The sequence below is a fragment of the Theobroma umbraticum genome, unplaced genomic scaffold, assembly GCF_002168275.2.
Source record: "Theobroma umbraticum cultivar Fairchild unplaced genomic scaffold, ASM216827v3 scaffold_4.1, whole genome shotgun sequence".
Taxonomy (NCBI): Eukaryota; Viridiplantae; Streptophyta; class Magnoliopsida; order Malvales; family Malvaceae; genus Theobroma; species Theobroma umbraticum.
The window spans coordinates 11,042,885-11,064,646 of NW_018397258.1; the positions used below are offsets into that span (position 1 = coordinate 11,042,885).

At 34.1% G+C, this 21,762-nt stretch overlaps 1 non-coding gene across 1 annotated transcript; it reads left to right on the forward strand.

Annotated features, from left to right (window-relative positions):
• Positions 1-2,283: 2,283 nt before the first annotated feature.
• Positions 2,284-2,390, forward strand: LOC149527413 (small nucleolar RNA R71). The gene has a single exon (XR_016351100.1). It is a non-coding gene; the product is annotated as a small nucleolar RNA R71 (small nucleolar RNA).
• The last annotated feature ends 19,372 nt before the right edge of the window (positions 2,391-21,762 follow it).

Consider the following 21,762-nt stretch of genomic DNA (forward strand, 5'->3'; position numbering starts at 1 on the left):
AATTGATTGAAATTTATATTAATCAATTAAGTCATTAATCAATTCCATTGCCAAGATGTTAGGAACCTAATGGGTCACACACAATGATTGCATTGTATTAAATTCAAAAAATGATGATTTAAGTTAGATTTAAATCACATGTTAGGTAATTAACTTTTATAAACTTAATTAAAAAGAGTTTAATTAACTTTTTGGTACAATATATAAATAGTTATAATTATAATGTTAAAATTGTAATAATATAAAGGAAATTATTTCAATTTAATTTCCATTAGGCTTAATTAAAATAGTTTAATTAAGTCATGGGCCTATATTGTAATGTGTTATAATTTGGATAGCCTTATTGTAAAACTAAAGTTAATTTTAACTTAGCTATATATATATATATCACATTTGACTATTTTTCAATATATATAAAAAAAGAGTTGTTAAAAAAGAAAAGAAAAGGTTTTCTTTTTATGTTCTGCCACCTACTTAGTGAAAAAGAAAATTTTTTTATAAAGCAATTAGTCAAGTGTATGATTCGACCATCCTTGTGATAATTGGAAAGGGACAAACATTATCCTTTTTTGCTAGCACAAAAGCATAGCTAAAATCTCTGTCCTTTGTCAAAAAGTTCAAGTGAAATCATGTGTACTACTGTAAGAGGCCAAAAGATTGATTGGCTAGGGTTCTTACTTCCTATGGTGTTCGTAGGTTGCATTGAGGAAATTGCCATTCCAATCAGAAGAAGGTTGGTAAGGTTAGGTTTCGATTTTATGATTTTAAATGCCATTTTATGTGTTAAAATATCACCATGGTGATCCGTGGGTTAAGTTATGTTTTGTTTTTAAAAGTTTTAATTTTCTTTCCATTGCGTAATTTCAAGCTTGTCTTCCATAGTCAAACCCAATAGAATGGATGCCCCAAGATTAAAAAACATTCCACATCCTCTTTCATCTCAAGCATAGTGAAGTCCACCAAATTGTAAAGATGCTCAACTTTAACCAACCTATTCTCTATAATCCCAACTAGGTACCTAATTATTCTATCTGTGAACTGTAAAGAAATTGCAGTAGGTTGTATCTCATTAAGTCCAAGTTTCTTAGCAATTAACAAAGGCATAATGGAAACACCAACACCCTAATCAAACAAATCTATAGAAAATTTAAAATTGCTAACAATAAAAGGGATAGAAAAACTCCTTAGATCCTTAAACTTTGGTGGAAGCTTATTTTGGATTATAGCTCTGCACTCCTAAGTAAGAGCAATTGTTTCGAAGTCTTCTAGTTTTCTCTTTGTAATTAGGATGTCTCTAAAAAACTGCACATGAGAGGGCATTTATTGTAAAACTTCTACCAAAGGTATGTTAATCTGAAGCTTCTTAAGCACCTCTAAAAATTTCTAAAATTGACTATCTAATTTTTGTTTCAAGAAGCATAGAGGAAAAGGTGGTGGTGGTTGGCTTGCCTTTGTATCCATCTCTTGAAACTAGTTGTCAGTAGTCTCAACCACTGCCTTATTCCCAAAAGGGTTATCTCGATGTTCAATTTGCTTGCTACTACTTCCAACCCTTTTTTTAGTCCTAAAGGTGATTTCATTGCAATCTTCTTTTCTTTCTCTTTTGGGATATCACTAGGTAAGGTCCTTTGAAGCCTATTATTGATGGCATTGGGAAATTGACCCATTTATGTCTCAAGATTTCGAATTCGTGCTGCTTGACTTTTAAAGATAGCTACTTGACTTTGAATGATGGAATCATTCTTTGAGATGACCTGCATCAACAATTCTTCCATAGATGGTTCTTGTTCTAGGATAGGTACTCTTACTTGCTATTGGAACCCAAAAAGCATGTTCAACCTTCGAGCTAAAAATGATCCATGACTATTATCCCAAAATAACATTGGATGATATCTCCACCTAAAGTTATAGGTGTTGGAGTAAGGCTTGTTTTGTTCTTGGTTCCCCATAAACTGAACTATCTCTATACTATTTGGAAATTGATTACTAGCATGCCCATCACCTCGATACTCATAAACTACAAAAGGACTTTGGAGTTACTATCAAAAGAATCGAGTTTTTTTAGTTAGAAATGCTACTTATGCTAATAATGTCGTAACTACTCTCTTATGCATTGATCGCTCTACTGGCCAGTGGTAGTTGTTTGATGCCATCTCCTCCAACAGATCGTATGCCTCATCAATTGACTTTGTCATTAGAGCTCCTCTTGCCATAGCAACAGTGGTGGTTCAAACTTGACTAATCAACCAATTGTAGAATGTTTGCACTTGTAGCCACTTTGGAAAACCATGATGAAAGCAATGCCTAACTAGATCCTTGTATCTTTCCCATGGCTGATACAATGATTTAGAATCTAGTTGCATGAATGATGTGATATCATTCCTCATTTTAGTTATTTTAGCTAGAGGAAAAACTTAATAGGGGACTTTTAAGCAAGATCATCCTATGTTGTTATTGATTCAGTAGAAAGTGGATTCAGCCACACTTTAGCTTTGTCCCTCAATGGAAAAGGGAAAAGCTTGAAATGAATTGCATCATTCATTACTCCATTATGTTTAAAGGTGTCACATATCTCCAAGAAATTTGAAATGTGGGCATTTGGAAGACTACCAAACTAGATGAAGTTTGGATCATATTGATGATGGCAAACTTAATCTCAAAATTGTTGGCTTGAATAGCCGGCTTTTTAATGCTGGGTGGAATCCCTTCTACCAATAGAACAGCATAATCCCTTAAACAATGATTATTTTCCACTACTTGCTTTTGGATTTTCTGTTCACCCTGTCGATTAGCCATTGTATTAGTCTAAACAAAACCTTGTTGATTCTCTTATCTAAGTCTTCGGAATGTTCTTTTGATCTTTGGATCATCAGATACACTCTCTAAGCTTTTTGCTCTTCTCATACAACGATAGATTAAACTTGAAAAACAAAGAAAAGAGAATTGAAACTAAGACTAATTTGTTAAATTTTAAAGCTATAAAATTAAAAAGGAAAACAAATCCTAGGTAATGGTGCCAAAAACTTCTTGTTGATTTAGTACACACAATTGTACATACTGAACAAATAATATAGATAGTAAGTCTAGAATCATATCGCACACGAATTTACTCCTAATTGTTCACTAAGTACGTAAATTATGACAAATCCATCTTATTCAAGTAACTTGATTTTATAGAAAATTAATTAAAACTAAATTAAATCAAACACTAAACTGATTAACAAAAGTTAAAAAATCACTAGAGAGGCAATAGATTGAAACTTAGTATTATGGATTCATTCAACACATCATTTGATACCAGCCGTTATTATTATTTACATTCATGGGTTGTATTGCTAACCTAAAATCCAAAACTATGCACAAGTCTCCATCGAGATGCTTGTACAAATACTTAACTTAATTGGGTCACTATATGTCTATAATAATCAACTAAACAAGGTTCATTAAGCTAGTGTTCTAGTTTGGCTATATATGGCATTTATGCATATGTCTACCCTAATTGCGAATCAAATCCCCTCAGTGACAAGAACATATACTGTTCAAACCTTAGTCTAATCTAAAATTTTTCTGTCAAGTCTTAATTAGATTTACGAATTAGTTAATTGTTGGGTAGACAATTAAAAGCATTAAGAATAGATTTGAATAACCGAAACTATACCCATTCATAATAAACAAAAGAGAAATAAATATTCAGATTACATGTTGAATCCACCATAATCCTAAAAAAGCAAATTAGTTCATAATATTTAAATAAAACACCATCCAAAGAAAATTATCCATTAATCGAAGTCAAAGAAAAAGAAACATAAAATAAGAGAAAGAAACTAATTACTGAAGCTTTGTGATCTCAGTTCTTTCTCAAAACCTCTCGTGTTCTTGCTTTGTTCTTGGTTCCTTTTCCCCATAATAGTTGCTTGTTGTCCTCCCCTAAAAACTTTTGAAAAAGGTCCATTAAATAGCCTCCAAAAGCCCTAATTTCCAAAATCCCATAAAATAGTTTATCTTTAGAAAGCTGTGAGGCACCATGACTCTACCATCCTTGGTGTCACAGTGACATGGCCTTTCTAGTAGCACAGTGGTCGTTTGCTCTCAGATGGCACTATAAGGATACACATTCAACCAGCATCATGGACACACTCTCCTCAGCACCATAACCTTGGCCTCCTCGGTGTCACAACCTTGAGCAACTCAAGGCCGCGGCCTTCATTCCATGTGCTACCTTATGCAGAGCTACAGCAGTCTAGCCTTTTCCAACATGATTTTCACCTTCATCTGCTCTGAATTGGGAGAAGTGGTAAACATAAAAGTTGTATCCATGCTTCTTAGGTTTCCAATGGGTTAAGAATAGCATCAATTGGACTTCATTAGCTCAAGTTATCATTGAATTACTATAGCATATACGAATGTAGCCATCACCATATGTGCGATTTTTCATCACATGAACCTTTTTTATCAAATTTCCCACAAAAACAATATAAGAAATCAACCATAACTATTCTTAAAGTAATTTAAAGCAAAATAAAGTAAAATTAGATCAAAATAACTTAACTTAAACTAATCAACATGTAATTAAATTTAAATAAGAAAAACACCTAAAATACTAAAATTTAATCTTAAAATCTCAAAGACATCGGTAGTTGAATCCCCAAAATGTGTTAGAATAACTCCATATAATAATGTTATCATTGCCTAGGATGTAGGTTCACTAAACATTACCCACCATGAGATGTCCATTTGGTAACTCATTCTACTGTCTACAGAATACTTCTCATATGTCAGTTGTGTAAGTACTCCCTAGACTTGGGTCACCATGTTGTCTTATGTGTGGAGTGCTATACTTTGACTTCATCCTTTTGGGTCTTAACTAGTGCTCATATTGTCAATGCTTAATACATAATTCACATTCATTCATAAATCACATCGTGTACATTTGGCATCATATTATGCCCTTATACTCATATTTTTTATTTTCTTTAACAAAGAAATTCTCAAGGTGTGTTGCTATCACATCCTATTTTTTGGAACGATCATGACTGGTACATGGACCCTGATGAACATTACTTACTAGGCCTAAGCAAGCCTTTTATCATAAACATCATTAAACATTTCATCACTACATGTAGAAGCAAATTATAACATTCGTTAACATATAATATCATCATGCATGCATTCATAAAAGTCATTACACAATTAACGAACTTCTCAACTTAATTATGTAAGCTCAAGAATTTCATATATATTAACAAGTGCCGCAGTCACTGTGCATAATAACATTAAAAGGCAACAACACTCATGGGCATCCATGTAAGCTCTTGACCCATCATCATAATCTCATGCATGTATTATCATTGTAAAATCCCTAAACATTGGCAACAATAACATAAATATATTCATAGTCTGTAAACATAAAAATAAAGTAAAAATAGACTTGTCAGTAGAACATGATCTGACTCGATGGGCATCAAGTGGCCGCTAGACATTTAACAATGAAGAATAAAAGGATCACTACTTCATGAAACTCTCGAATAGCAAGAGGGTGCTATCACCGATCTGTAAAATAAATGGGAAAAATAACATGTGAGTCAAAAAGACCTTGTCAGTAGATATGGGAAAAGGACAGACCAAGGGATAAGAGTATTTTTTAAACATGCACTTGTCATATCATGCCATTCGTAAACAATTTAATCATTGAGTTCATGAAACATGGTATTTAAACACATTTTAAATAACATTTGCATGAAAACAAGTTTGCCTAACCTTTAGAAGCCTCTTCACCTTTGGAATTCTCATCAAATTCAATCAATAAACTTTTCTACAATGAATTTATGGATACATTCTTGAACTTGTCTTGACACTTTCAAGAATCTATCGATACATTAGTGAAATATGTCGATACATTTCACACAACAAGCCTCCTAAAGCATTCTGTTTAGAATGTATCGATACATGCTCCATATATATCAATACTTTGAACATAAAACCCTAATTTTTGGACAAAATTTAACATTTTTGCCATTCCTTAAGTCCTATTATCTCTTAGGACTACCTATAATGCTCAATTCATTCCCTCAAACTTACTCTTATGCCACATTACGTTGAGATGAGCCCAATAGCCAATTAAGATTGGTTAAGGCTTGATTCCAATCATGCAACAATATCATTCATGTGGAATGATTAGAGGTTTTTTTTCATCAATAATACGTTAATTATAATGGGTTATAAGTCTAATTGGATAGTGTCCATGAGATTAACATATCTTGCAAGGGAATTACAATGGATTGCAACTATGAGATCTATATTTATTGAAAAGCAATCTGTAAATGTTCTTGGTCGATGCATCATTGAGACTAGACATTAATGATACCTAAAGACTAGTACATTTTATGTTTCTTCCTTGGGAAGTAAGCAATCGATCTCATAAGTTGAAGTATAGAGATATTTTGAAATAGAATGTAGGTGCTTGCCTAGGAAAACAAGTTCACTAAACATGACCTGTCATGAGAAGTGTATTTGGTATTTCATTTAAAGAGTCTATGCAATACTTCTCATGTGTCAGTTGTGTAAGTAATCCCTAGACTTAAGACACTAGGTTCTCTTATGTGCGAAATGCTATGCTTTGATTTCATCCCTATGTGCGCCTAACGAAAAATGTCAACATAGGATGATATTGGGTATAGCATGAAGCATGTGAAGGCAAATGAGTGGTTATGATCCAAGTGATTTAAAGGGACATATCTTATTAATTCTTAGCTAACATTAGCTTATTGAAGTTCTTAGCAAATGTAACTTGAAGATTATGAAATGAGTTTCATAAGTCTTTATAAAGCTAATGATCTAATTGCATGAACAAATATGGAGGTTAATTAGAGTCAACATTGCTCCATACTTTTATCATCTCTCGGATATGTGATGAAAGAAAGAATTACACTGATAGGCTGTATACTAAAAGGTTGTCAAAGAATTGTTTGGCTTTCCTAATAATTGAGTGTTCATGATTCATTGCTAGATGCCAATCTTCATTTATGGAATTGAATTAATTGATTAATATTACAATTTAATTCCATTGCTAACTTGTCAAGAACTTAATGGGTTAGGTACAAAAGTTATTTTGTGAATTAAATTAGGAGTCTGATGATTTAAATTGGACTTAAATCTTACTCTAAGTTTTAACTTCTAAAGGCTTAATTAAAATAGTTTCATTAAGTGTAATGGGTTATAATATCAGAACCTTAATTTCAAACATGACAAAAGGAAATTAATTTGATTTTAATTTCCAATAGATAAATTAAAAGGGTTTAATTAAGTGTTCAGCCAATATTATAATGGGTTATAATATTGGGCCTGTAGTTACATTATGGAAGTTGTTTAACATAGGTATAAATATCCTTTTTACTACTTCTCACATAGGACTATGAAAACCTATTTGTCAAAAACAACTAAAAAAATCTCTAGCCACCTCGTTTTTGAGAGAAAATTCCTTATGATGAATTTCAATAAAGTGAACTGACCTATAATGTGTGTGAAGAAAATGACAATTGTTGTCCTCTCTAGTAGCATAAAGAGTAGTTAAAAGCTCCCACTTTGCTAAAGCTTCTAGTATAATTGTGTGAATACTGTTAGAGGCTAAACGCTTAGGTGGCTTAGGTTTTTCCTCTCTTTGTGGCATACATGGGCTTGAGTAGAAACAAAAGTAGGGCCGTATCTTCTCTCAATCAAAAAGATTTGTCATTGTGATTACAACATCGCTTTGCTAGGTGGTAATTTTGATTACTCGTCTTAAATTTTATTTATTAAAACCACCAAGGTGATCCATGGGTGGTGGCATGGCATTTTATGTTTAAATTTTTAATTTTCCACTGTGCATGATAATTGTTATCTTTAGTTTCATGCCATTCCAATAGTGGTATCAGAGCCTCTCTTAGCTCATTTTAATACAAACAACATCTCATTATTGTTGTTTTAATGTTTATATTGGCATAGGGTGTTCAGGTTTAAGCTAATAAGGATTTAAAATTTTTAAAATCTATTTTGGAGTTGTTTCAATTTTCTGGACAAATTTAATTAGTGAATTTTAAATCTTAATTTTGGATATACTAATTTGAGTTTTAGTGCCTTGATTTGGCTAGATTAAGAAGTGCATAAGATGTACAAATTGACTTAGTAAAATCATATTCAAGTTCATGATGTTTTGGTGTAGTTTAAAGGGCAAAATTCGATTCTGTTCAGCAGTTGTTATGGTTTAATTTTCAATATTAAAAATTATAATTATTCATTAATAAACTATTGCAAGCTTTCAAAGGCATAATAAACTTAAAATGCTCTTTTCTTGTTAATCAATAACATCCACCTCATGTTTCTTAATGCAAACATTCAATAAAGATAGGTTTGAAACAAGAACGACAAAGCTTTCCATTTATTTTCAATTTGTAGTCATTTATAAGATTTTAAGTGAACTATATATCATAATATTAATGATAATATATTATCAAAATTATAACCATTCATTGATTGTGAAATCCCACCTTGAGTAAGATGATAAGTTATGAAATCCTTAGGTGAGCATATAAATTACATGTTTCGAACATCAAAGTTAGATTGAAACTTCAAAAGAACTATTGACACTTTTTGTTGTTTGTCACTTTTGAAGCATAAAATTTTCTAAGTCTGGAAGGGGTCAAAATATGTGATTTTTTATATCGAACAATCTTTGGGAAATAAAAAATGATGATAATGATTCATTTGGTTTTTAGGTTATCAAAAATGATATTTTCTTACTTTTTGGAGCACGTTTACTAAGGCATATGGGAGGTGCAAATTTAATTTCAGTCAAACTATTTTGATTTTGTTCTTGAAAGCAAAATTTAGATTTTGATTCGTTTGGATTTTAATTTTTTTGATATATTTATTGAATCCAAGATGGGGGTTGTTTGCATTTTTACATTAAATATCTTAAGTAAATGGAAAGAAAAAGTAAAGAAGACATTTACTTAAATGGTATTTAATATAAATAAGTTAGGTAGGTTTTATAGGCAATCTACCTTAGAAACTATATTTTGTCTCAAATGTATCAATACATTTTCCCCATAACCAAATGTATTGATACATGGGCCAAAGTATCGATACATTTCATCGATTTCAGAAAAATGAAAGGGGTAACAGACTTTCACACCCTAACTTATAAATATATCACATTTTTCAAGGGTTGGCAACCCTTAGCCGTATTTGCAAGGTCAAAAACACTATTCTTAAGCTCTTTCAACACATTTTTAACCCAAAATTTCATTATAATGATTTTAAAGCTTAAATTTGGGTTTTTATGGAAAAAATGACATTTTTAGCTTTTAAATCTTTTGGCTTCGGATTTGCATAACTTAAATAGTTGTGTTATTGCCCAAACTTTCTATTGGGGATTTAAGTTTTAAAGTTTTATGATTTCCTTATGCATTTAAGATCACTTAAGGCAAGGATGGAAGATTTATGGGTTTCTAAGCATGAGTTTTAGCTAGAAAATTGGTTTAGCCAAAGTCAAGTACTTTTGAAAGGACCTAGAATGATTATTACGAAATTCTTATTCTAAGAAATGATTATGTTGATTATTGTATGATAGAAAAACTTGAAAACTCCATGGATAATGATGAAAAGGAGTTGTGATTGGAGCTAGGAATCAACTCTCCAATTAGGTGAGTGGATACACCACTTTCAAATTATTTTGATATGTAAAGCTAGCATGATTTTGATGAAAAAGATTATTTATGCATGTTGAAATTATATCTCTAAATTTTGTTTTCAAAGGATTTGAGATTCTAGAATGAAAATGATTTTCTAAGAAAATAAATTGATAACGATTGTGATGTGATTTACTCAATTGGTTTTGTTTTTAAATGTTTATGAATTTACTACATACGTAAATACTCTACTATGTATTAGTTTTTAACAAAAGGGGACAAGCACCTTATGTTTGAAGTCCACTCGATTACTCTAGTCTTTAAACTAGTATGGGTACAAGATATTGCATGCTTATTTATAGATGCAATAATATACATGTTGGTATGATGAATGCCATAAAATTATATCTATGATGTAAATTCCATGCCCCATATGAGATGATCAAGTATGCATGATGTGTGGTATAGGATGGTGTACATGATTAGTGCCATGATAATTTGTATATGATGTACATAAATGCCATGAGATTATGTATACGATGTAAATTTCATGTACCTTATGAGATGAGTACGCATGTATTTGAAGGAAATTCCACATACCACATGCTACGAGTATGAGAACTCAAAGAGTGCGATTGATACCACTCTCACGAGTGCAAGTGATGACTTCACTCCTCTGATATATCATAAAATGCCCAAGGGCAATGGGGATATACGTTGCCAGCCCAAGATGCAATACGGATGTACATTGCCAGCCCAAAGATGATGGTGGTCAAACCACACAATGTATGAGTTTTAATATTAATGAAATGATTATGGTTGTTATGTTTATGGTATGTTGTATGTTGAGTTCATTTAAGTAATGTTTATGGTTTGTACATTAAGATGGCATGAGAATGTGCTTAGTAAAAAGAATTGAGCCCTAAAGATAGTTCCCGAGATGTAAAAGGACTTAAGGAATGGTAAAAATAATGAAATTATTTAGGAACTTGGTTTCTGTGTTCAAAGTATCAATACATATGGAGCATGTACCGATGCATTCCAAACAAATTGCAATAAAAGGCTTTTTACGTGAAATGTATTGGCACATTTTACCAATGTATTGATAGACACTTGAAAGTATCAATACATTCAATAATGTATCGATAGATATGGTACAAAAAAAAAGATGTTTAAATGAATCTAATGAGGATTTTAGAGGTAAAGGATTTCTAAAGGTTTATATAAGTTTGTTTTGAAACAAAAGGTATTTAAATGAGTTTAAATGACATGTATAATGAATTTTCTGATCTGGAAGTTAAGAACGGCTTCAGTTATAAATGCATGGTTACGAAATACTCTTATCTCCTAGCTTTCCCCCTCCTCGTATCCACTCACAGAGTCTTTGTGACTCACGTTATTTTTCCCACTTATTTTGTTATAGATCAGTGATAGCATCTGATGGCAGCCATTGTCATAGATACTAGTGTTCTGTCTTCATTCCTTGGTAGGTGTTTAGTAGCCACTTAATGCCTCGAGGTTGGTCACGTTCTATTGACGAGTCGATCTTTGCTTTAAGCTATGTTTACAGACTATGGATATGTTTATGTTGATATTGCGAATGTTTGGGCACCTTTGTGAATAATGTTATGTATGACATCATGATGACGGCTCAAGAGCCAATATGGATACCTAAGGGTTCTAATGATGTTTAATGTTTATATTATTGTGCACTATGATAGTGGCACTTGTTAATACACATATAGATGTATTAAGTCGAGCTTACATAATTATGTTGAGAAGTTCCTTTATTGTGTAATAAGTCTTAAGAATGTATATATTACGATTATCTACATTAATGGATGTGATATGATGCTTTCGCATGAGATTATGAATTTTTGATGATGTTATGATAGAAGGCTTACTTGGGCTTAACGGGCTATGCCTGTTTGGGTCGATGCGCCAGTCACAATCTCACCCAAAAATGGGATGTGACATTAATAAATCGTTACAAGCTTTCAAAGACATGATAAACTTAAAATGGTCTATTCTTGTCAATGGATAACATCCACTTCACATTCCCAATGTAAACATCCAATTATGATAGGTTTTAACCAAGAACATTAAAGCTTTCGATTTATTTTCTATTTCTAACCATTTATAAGATCACAAATAAATTATATATCATAATATTTATGATAATATGTTATCAAAATGCTAATTATTCATTTAGATATCGTTGCAAGCTTTCAAAGCCATGAGAAACATAAAATGCTCTTTTCCTCTTAGTAGATAGCATGCACTTCACATTTCCTAATGTAAACATCCAATTATGATAAGTTCCAATTACTTGTCAGTCATTCCACTTTGTTAATTGAAGCCTTCCACTGTGGTCATGTATGTAGGCACAATGCGCCATATGGGCTTATGGTAGGATTGTTATGTACGAACTTGTCTTGGATAGACAACATATGGCCTTATAAACATTTACGTGAATATGTGCCAATGATAATATATTATATTTAGTTTTATTGTGAATATTTAATTATAGAATTCCTTGGCTATGTGTTATATGATTTTGGATTCTAAAGCTTGCTCGAGCCTAGTGGGCTTACTTGCTAGGCTTGTGCATTGATCACGGACCCCCAATTTGGGTCGTGACAAAGTTGATATCAAAGGACCTAGATTAGGGAGTCTTAGGTAAATTTGTGGTTGTCAGCAATGTTTCAGGATTAACGTAGAGTCTTATTCATGGTTTGTAATTGTAGCACAAATTGTGAATAGGAGGTTGCACAAACTCCCAAGTTTTAGGAAGCCTACCATTTGGATTTTGCAAATATGATTTTGAATAAGGTTTTGTTTCATCTTTGTACAAGAGCTATCTAAACGAAAGCTGCTTCAAGGGCCACGGGAGAGCCAGATCCTTGGATGAGCTTGTGGAACCACCACGAGAGTCCACCCTAAGGAGTTGTGGTAAGAGTAAAGCAATGAGACATACTCAAAATGAGAAACCAAGTTATATGTACATCAGTGATGAGAATGTGGGAATCGAAGATGACTAAAAGATGAGGTGTCACCCTAGAGGATCTAGCAGTAGGGCTGCAAAGTTTGGCTTATGAATTTGTTGAGTTCCGTAACAGATGTGAAGCACTATCTAAGGAATGGGTTGATTCTACCTCGCAAGATCTGGACTATGTACCTCAGTGTGAACACCAAAGATACGGTTTGAGGTCACTATGGTAGATTTTATGAAACTAAAACCTCCATCATTTATTAGTTTAGATACGGAGGAAGATCCGTAGAGATTTATGGAGGACATGGAATGTATTTGTTCAGCTTTGGGATACTCCACACATTAGTTAGTGGAATTAGTAGGTTTTAGACTGAAAGATGTAGCTAGAATATGGTTTATCACACTTACGAGAAGTAAACCATTAGGGTCATCTCCAACAACATGGGAAAAATTCGTCCAAGTTTTCCTAGATCATTTCTTGCCTGAGAGAGTGAAAGACGCCCAAGCACAAAAGATTGAGAGTCTATGACAAACCCTAAACATAACGGTGATAGAATATGATGTTTGCTTCACCCAACTCTTAAGATATGCTCTTGAATTGGTCTTAACTAAAGAAAAGAGGATCAATAGGTTTATTAGAGGACTAATTGAGCCACTCTTTGAAGTTTTGGCGACTCAAATGTTTACCTCATTTTCTATAGTGGTGGATATGGGTAGAATGATTGAAACCAAGAGATGGGAAACTAGAATGAAAGTTGATAAGGGTCAACAAGCTTAGACATAGGGCCATTAGGGTCAAAGAGATTCTAGTGTGACTAAAGTCCTACATTCATACGCCATCAAAGTTGTGAAGGAACTACTCCTATGTGTTGACCACCAAGAAACAATGATTCATTTCACCCACCATCCAAACGAGAACGATTTAGTTGTCCATCTAATCTAGGCCCTAAGCAAAAGGGAGTTTTCTATAATTATTATGGTAAGGCGCATGGTGGGCTATGCCACAAGGTAATGGGATTATGTTTCAAAAGTGATCAAACTGGGCATTTGATGAGAGATTGCCCAATGCAAAGGCAGCTTGTAGAGGGTGAGTATGGTTATGTGTGACAAGTAGAGACTACCTCGCCTAAGACAGCAAAGTTGGGAGGAATTTTAGAGGTGACAAAGGCAAAAGTACGGTGTAATCATCTCGTTGTAGATCGACACAACCAGGTAATGAAAGTGGAGGTCAAGCACGTGTATTTACTATGATACTGCAAGGTGCTCAGACATCCAACATAGTGGTCACTTCCTCTATGTGGTATTAAACCATTAGTTCTGTTTGATCCTAAATCAACACATTCCTCTGTGTCCCTAAACTTTATGTTAAAATTAAATCAATTTTGTAATAACATGGAGAAACCCCTTATTGTGACTACTCCCTTAGAACAGATCTTTACGGCAAAGTATTTATATAAATCTTGTGTGGTATGCATAAAGAACAAAGATATGTTAGCAGATTGGGTGTTGTTGCTAACTTTGGATTTTGATATGATTTTGGTCATGGACTGGTTAGCATACTATTTTGCCAAGGTAGACTACTACCATAAATTGGTGAAGTTTAAGTTTCCAGGGGAATCCTCATTTGCGAAATATTGGCATGGTCGCCCAATGTTTGTGGAAGTTGCATCAGATATAGCCACTAGACAAATGCCAAGGCAAAAAGGCCAAGCATATGTGGTGATAACAAGAGATATTTTGATGGAAGAAGGGAATCTAGATTTTTTACCGGTAATGAGTGAGTATCTAAATGTATTTTTAGAGGAATTGCCTTGATTGCCTCTTAAGAGGGAAAAATTTTTTTGCACTGACTTGATTTTAGGTACACAGCCAATTTTGATACCTTCTTTTTGAATGGCACCAACTAAGTTAAGAGAGCTTAAGGAGCAAATGGAAGACTTATTAAATAATGGTTTTATTCATCCTACTGTTTCCCTTTGGGGAGCTCCAATGCTATTAGTGAAGAAGAAGGATGGTAGGTTACAGTATGTGTTGACTCCTAACACTTGACTAAGGTCACTGTGAAGAACAAATATCCACTCTGGAAGATTGATGATTTGTTTGACTAGTTATAGGGTGTCGTGTGCTTCTCTAAGATTGATTTACACTCAAGGTATCACCAATTAAGGATAAGAGAATGTGATGTAGCCAAAATAATGTTTCACACATGTTATGGACATTTTGAGTTTTTAATGATGTCGTTTGGACTCACTAATTCACCTGTAGCATTTACGAATTTGATGAATAGGGTTTTTCAAGCATATTTGGATAAATTTGTTCTTATATTTATAAATGACATATTAGTGTATTCTAAAAGCTTGGAAAAACATGCATAGCATCTAAGAATTATGCTACAGACCTTAAGAGAACATAGATTGTATGCTAAGTTTTCGAAATGTGAGTTTGGTTGAGTAAAGTCAATTTCTTAGGACACTCATGTTTGAACAAAAGGTGCAAATGGATCCTAGTAAGGTAGAAGCTGTGGACAATTGACCAAGGCCAACGTTTATAACGGAAGTTAAAACTTTTCTAGGCTTAGCCAGATATTACAAATGGTTTATGCAAGATTTTTCTAAGATTGCATCCCCTTTGACAAAGATAACTCAAAAAAGAATGAAGCATGACTAGTTTAATGCTTGTGAAGCTAGTTTCTAGAGGCTTAAAACCTACCTCACTTTTGCATCTATGTTAAGCTTGCTGTGTGGATCTAGAGGCTACACCGTGTATTGCAATGCATCACAGGTTGGATTAGGTTGTGTGTTGACGCAACATGGGAAGGTTATAGCATACGTCTCATGATAATTAAATACACATAAGGAAAACTATCATGTACACAATCTGGAGATGACAACGATCATATTTGCCTTAAAAATTTGGAGACATTATCTGTATGGAGAGACCTACAAAATATGTATAGACCACAAGAGCTTAAAGCATATATTTCAATAGAGAGATTTGAACTTAAGGCAGCGTAGGTGGTTAGAGTTATTGAAAGATTATGATTGCACCATACTTTACATTCTCGACAAAGCTAATGTGGTAACTAATGCTTTAAGCCAGAAGTCGATGTGGAGATTAGCACATGTGACTATGGAGCGACAATCTCTAGTGCAGAGTTTGTACGATTTGGAAATATGGGAGTGCATTTGGAGGTTAATCATTTGAATGCCTCATTTGAATGCCTTGGCGCACTATAAAGTTTGACCATAGATATTAGATTGGATTAAGAATGCCTAGGATTAAGATGAATATATGATAAAAATATTTAGATATATTAACAAAGACGAAGCTTGAGACTTTGTGTACCACATAGATGGTTTGATGAGATATAAATCACGTGTCTATGAGCTAACAATGGACAATTTGAGAAATGAGATTTTGGAAGAGGCGTATGTGGCAGCTTATGAGATACACCTTGGGCCTACAAAGATGTATCATGATTTAAAGTAGATGTATTAGTAGCGAAGACTAAAGAGAGAAGTGGCCGAATATGTCTCCAAGTGTTTGACCTACCAGTAAGTGAAAAGTTGAGCATTAAAGACCACCGAGACTACTGCAATCGTTACAAATACCCAAAAAGTGGAAACACGTAGCCATGGATTTTGTAACAGGTTTACCACAAGTTAAAGGTGGCTGTGATGCTATTTAGATGATAATTGATTGGCTAACTAAGTTAGCTTACTTTTAATTGGTCAAGACTAAGTATGGAGCAAATCAGTATGCCTAAATCTATATAAACGAGATTATAAGACTACATGGGATTCCAATAACGATACTATCTGATAGAGGATCATAGTTTATGAGCCAATTTTGGAGGAAATTTTAATAGGCCTTAGGTATGAGATTGAATTTTAGTACAACCTTTCACCCACAAACTGATGGCCAATCTGAGGTCACGATTCAAATGCTCGAGGATATGTTAAGGTTAATAGTGCTTAGGTTTGGAGTGTCTTGGAACCATTATTTGCCTTTGGCCAAGTTTGCTTACAACAATAGTTACCAAGCCACAATCACTATGGCTCTATATGAGGCTTTGTATGGGCGAAGATGTAGATCACCTCTTAGTTGGTTCAAAGTTGGGGAACGAAAGCTCTTAGGGCCAGAGATGATGCAAGAAGCCTAGCGAGGTGTCCAAGGAATCCGAGAAAGGATGCTCATAGCTTAAAGTCATTAGAAATTCTATGCTGATCATAAGCGAAAGTCTTTAGAGTTTTGAAGTTGGTGACTATGTGTTTTTGAAAGTTTTGCCTATTAAAGGAGTGAGAAGATTTGGAAAGAAAGGGAAATTGAGCCCTAGGTGCATTGAAAACTTTGAGGTATTAAGGTGCGTAGGCAAGGCTATTTTTCATTTGGCATTATTGCCTAACTTGTCCAATGTTTATCTGGTTTTTCATATATCCATGCTTACGAAGTATGTTCCCAATCCTTCACATGTGATACAATATGATGAAGTCTAGTTGCAAGATAGACTTAGTTATGAGGAGTAGCCTAGAGCCATATTGGATTGGCAAGTGAAATGACTTTGCTTTAAGGACATTGTTATGATTAAAGTATTGTGGCAAAGCCATGTGGTTGAAGAAGCCACATGGGAACTTGAAGAGGAAATGCAAGGGAAATATCCTCATCTTTTTAAGGTTTGATATAGGTGTTTGAGTGAGGTATATGATTTGAAATTCAGGGATGAATTTCCTATAAGAAGGGGAGAATGTAATACCCCCAATTTTCGATGTAAATTTAAAGTACACTAAGAATGATTTAAGAAATATGTGAAGTCTTCAGGGCTTTTATGATATGCTATGTATTCCAAGTGTTTGAAAGTGCATATATTGACACTTAGGCAAAATTTTGAATAAATATGTGATAAATCTCATAGTTTGAGGTTTTCATCTAAGTTTGATATTATGTTTGTGAATTTGTATGGGATTAAGTTGGATGAATGATTTTGAGGTGTGACATTAAAAAGAAATGATTTGGAGGTGTTGAACTTGGATTTTTTGAACTTTTGGAAGCTTAAAACTACCTACAAGGGAAGATTTATTGATACATATCCTCATGTATCGATAAATTCTTAGCAAGAAGAACAATAAGAGGTGTTATGAAGGAAATATATCGATACATTAAAGCATGTATTCATAAATTTGGAAATTTGATGAATATTTATCGGTACATTGTCCCAATGTATCAATACATTTGAAAGAAAGAGCACCCATGAGCATTCTGCCTGAAATGTATCAAAATATTGCCCTAATGTATTGATACATTGCCAAATGTATTGATACATCACTAAGGAAAGGCAAAAAGAAAAGAGGTTTTGGGCTTTTTTAGTCTCATCTCTCTTTCAGCTTTTTGTCTCTTTTTCTTTCTCTAGAAAACTTGAAACCTTATCCCTAAATTGGTTTTGAAGCCATTTGAGGCTATTTAGAGCTTGAGAAACTATTTTGGAGGTAAAATTTAACATTTTTACTAATTATTTTTCAATTTAATCGATTAATAACTTTAAAATGTGATTTTCTCTAGATTTGGTAATTTTCTCTCTTTATCTTGGATTGGAGAATTTGGAGCTAAAACTTATGCAATCCAACTTTTAAGGTATAGGTTTAGCTCATTAATGAAGAATTTAAGTTAAATAGCTGGATTGCTAAGAATTGCATAATTGTGGAAAAGTTGGCATTTTTTTGAAAGCCAAGATTTAATTAATATTTTCATGTTTTGATGTGTTTGAAGTGGGAAATGAAGTTAATCAACTTGTTGGCGAGGTAGATGACGATTGGAGGCTAAGGATCAAAGCTTGGCTAGGAGTAACTTCAATTGTCACTATGAATGGGTTTAGTTTAAAATGCATGTGATGCATTATGCATGGAAGATGCATAGCACAGGTGCATCGAAGATGCGTAGCACTGGTACTAGATTTTGTTCGTAGGCCTAAATGAGTATGCCTAGGTTATAGAACAAATGATTTATGTGTATGTGTATGTATATATAATTGTGTGTTGTGATTTGAGTGCAAAGATGGCCTTTGTTTTGTGAGCCTAGACTAAGAGGTCTATAGGTTATGTTAAGCCCTAAGAGTAGTCCTTAGGCAAAAACGATGATAAGAGAATTTGATCCAATGATGCCTTGGAGATTTAAAGGCACTTAGAACCTAACCGAGCTTATGATGATTGAATCTCAAAAAATATGAATAAAGGTTTGATAAGGAAAATGTGAATGATAATGGCATGATCGCCTTATTTGTGGATTTATGTTTCCATCCGAGGGATGAATTCTGAATGTTGATCTAATTTATGGTTGTGTAGAGTTCCATCCCCTTGTGACTATTTATGTGCCTGTAAGGATGGGGGTAAGTAAGGACAGCGGCAATAATCCCGTATGTGTTTCCCACCTATAGTGCTTTGATGCCAACTGTTTAAGAATATTTCAGGTGATGCTGACTGTTGATAGATTACTTTAGTCGATGATTTGATTCTTCATTAGCTGTTTCAGCACTGTGTGTGATTTGTTCTCCACTCGTTGCTTCGGTACATGCGTGATCTATTTTTCCACCAGCGGGTTCGCCTTGAGCATGATCTGATTATTTGCCGATTAGTCACCGAGCATGATTTGACTGGGTCCAAGGGAAGACCACTCGTTGATTTGATTTGCATATGATGTGAAATAGCCCTAGAGAGGCTTAGATTAAAACAATATGAATATGACGTGATACTCCAATAACTAGAGTGTGTCATGGAAAATGATTTGAATAACTTTAATTGGCTTCAAAGGTAAGCCTAGGGATATGTGTGATGATATGCCCTCATATTAAGAGATACTAGGGATAATGATATGCCCAATATTTGGAGATGTTTGTTAGACATCCAGATGCACGGATGGTATAAATATAATATATATATGTGTGTGTGTTAATATATATGTGATTTTGTGTATCTATATCACTCACTGAGTATTTGAGTAGTCACCCATTTGTGCTCCATGTGTAGATAAATAGAGCACGGACGTGCATAGCAAGGGTTGTCTATAGACAAACTAGTTTTGCATCTGGTAGGTTCCACTTATGTGTCAGTTACTTTGTTGAGTAAATTGAAGCCTTTCACTATATGGTAATGAATGTAGGCATGCTGTGCCATATGGATTTCTATAAGGGTCATTATGTAGGAACTCACCTTGGATGGCTAATGTATAACCTTATAAACATTTGTATGAATTATGTGCCAAGGATAAAGTATTATATTTGGTTTCATTATGAATATTTATCTTGCATGATTTTGGATTCTAAGGTTTGCTCAAGGCAATGAGCTTACCTGTTGGGCTCGTGTGCCAATCACAAACCCTTAGGTTGGGTCATGAAAAACTTGGTGTCAGAGCACCTAGGTTAGGGAGTCCTAGGTAAATTTGTGTTTGTCAATGGAGTGTCAAGATTAACGTGGAGTCTTGTTAATCATTTGCAACTATAGCATGAATTATGAGCAGGAGATACACAAACTCCCAAATTTTAAGAAGCCCACTCTTTGGATTTTCCAAATATGATTTTGAACATGGTTTTGCTTCATCTTGTTTAGCCAACCATTTAGACAAAAACAATCTAGTGGAGCATCTAATTTGAGCCCTAAGCAGAAAGGTGTTTTATGTAACTAATGTGGTAAGGCGTATGGTGGACTGTGCCACAAGGCAATGGGATTATGTTTTAGATGTGGTTAGATTGGGCATTTAATGAGAGATTTCCAAATACAAAGGTAGTCAGCAGAGGGTGACCATGGTTATGTGAGACAAGTGAGGAATACCCCACCTAAAACAGCACAGACTGGGAGGAATGCTAGAGGTGACAAAGGCAAGGGTGTGGCCTCATCACCTTGTGGTAGATCGACACAGCATGGTAATGGAAGCAGAGGTTAAGCACATGTATTTGCTTTTACATGGCAAGATGCTCAGACTTCCAATGTAGTGGTCACCAATACACTTCCTATGTGTGGTACTAAAGCATTAGTTTTGTTTGATCCTGGATTGACACATTCCTTTATGTTCCCACACTTTGTGTTGAAGTTAAATCGATTTTGTAGTAACGTGAAGGAACCCTTGAATGTGACTACTCCCTTAGAGGAGATATTTGTGGTGGAGTATGTATATAAATCTTGTGTGGTCCACATAATGATCAAACATACATTAGTAGACTTGGTATAGTTGCTAATTTTGGATTTTGATGTGATTTTGAGCATGGACTAGTTAACATCCTGTTTTCCCAAGGTAGATTGCTATTGCAAATTGGTGAAGTCTAAGTTCCTAGGAGAATCCTCATTTGTGATATACGGGCATGGTAGCCCAGTTGCATAAGATGTGGCTGCCAGACTAATGCAAGGCAAGAATGCCAAGAGTACGTGGCAATGACAAGAGATATTTCAATGGAAGAAGGGAGTGTGGATTTTGTATCAATAGTCAATGAGTATCCGGATGTATTTATAAAGTAATTGCCTAGATTGCCTCTTAAGAGGGAGATTGAATTTTTTATTGATTTGATTTATAGCATGTAGCCAATTTCCATACTTTCTTATCGAATGGCATCAACTGAGTTAAAAGAGCTAAAATGGCAACTAGAGCATTTCTTATCGAATGGCACCAACTGAGTTAAAGGAGCTAAAAGGGAAAATAGAGGATTTCTTATCGAATGGCACCAACTAAGTTAAAGGAGCTAAAAGGGCAACTAGAGGACTTATTGAATAAGGGTTTTATTTTCCTAGTGTTATGACCCCAATCTAGGGGTCCATCACTGACACATGAGCCCAGCAAGAAAACTTACTAGACCCCGAGAAAGCCTTTGAATCTAAAATCATATAACACAAATGCCAAGGGATTTATAATCAAATTATTCATATCAAATTTGAATATATTACATTATTCCTAGCTCACAATCCATACAATTATACATAAGGCCATACATTAGACATTAAATTAGGTTCGTACATGACAACCCTTATACATAAATTCATATGGCACATCGTGCCTAACATATTTCACTGATTAATCAAGCTAGAAGGCAGAAGGCCCATACAGACTCTGAATAGAGTGAAACATTGG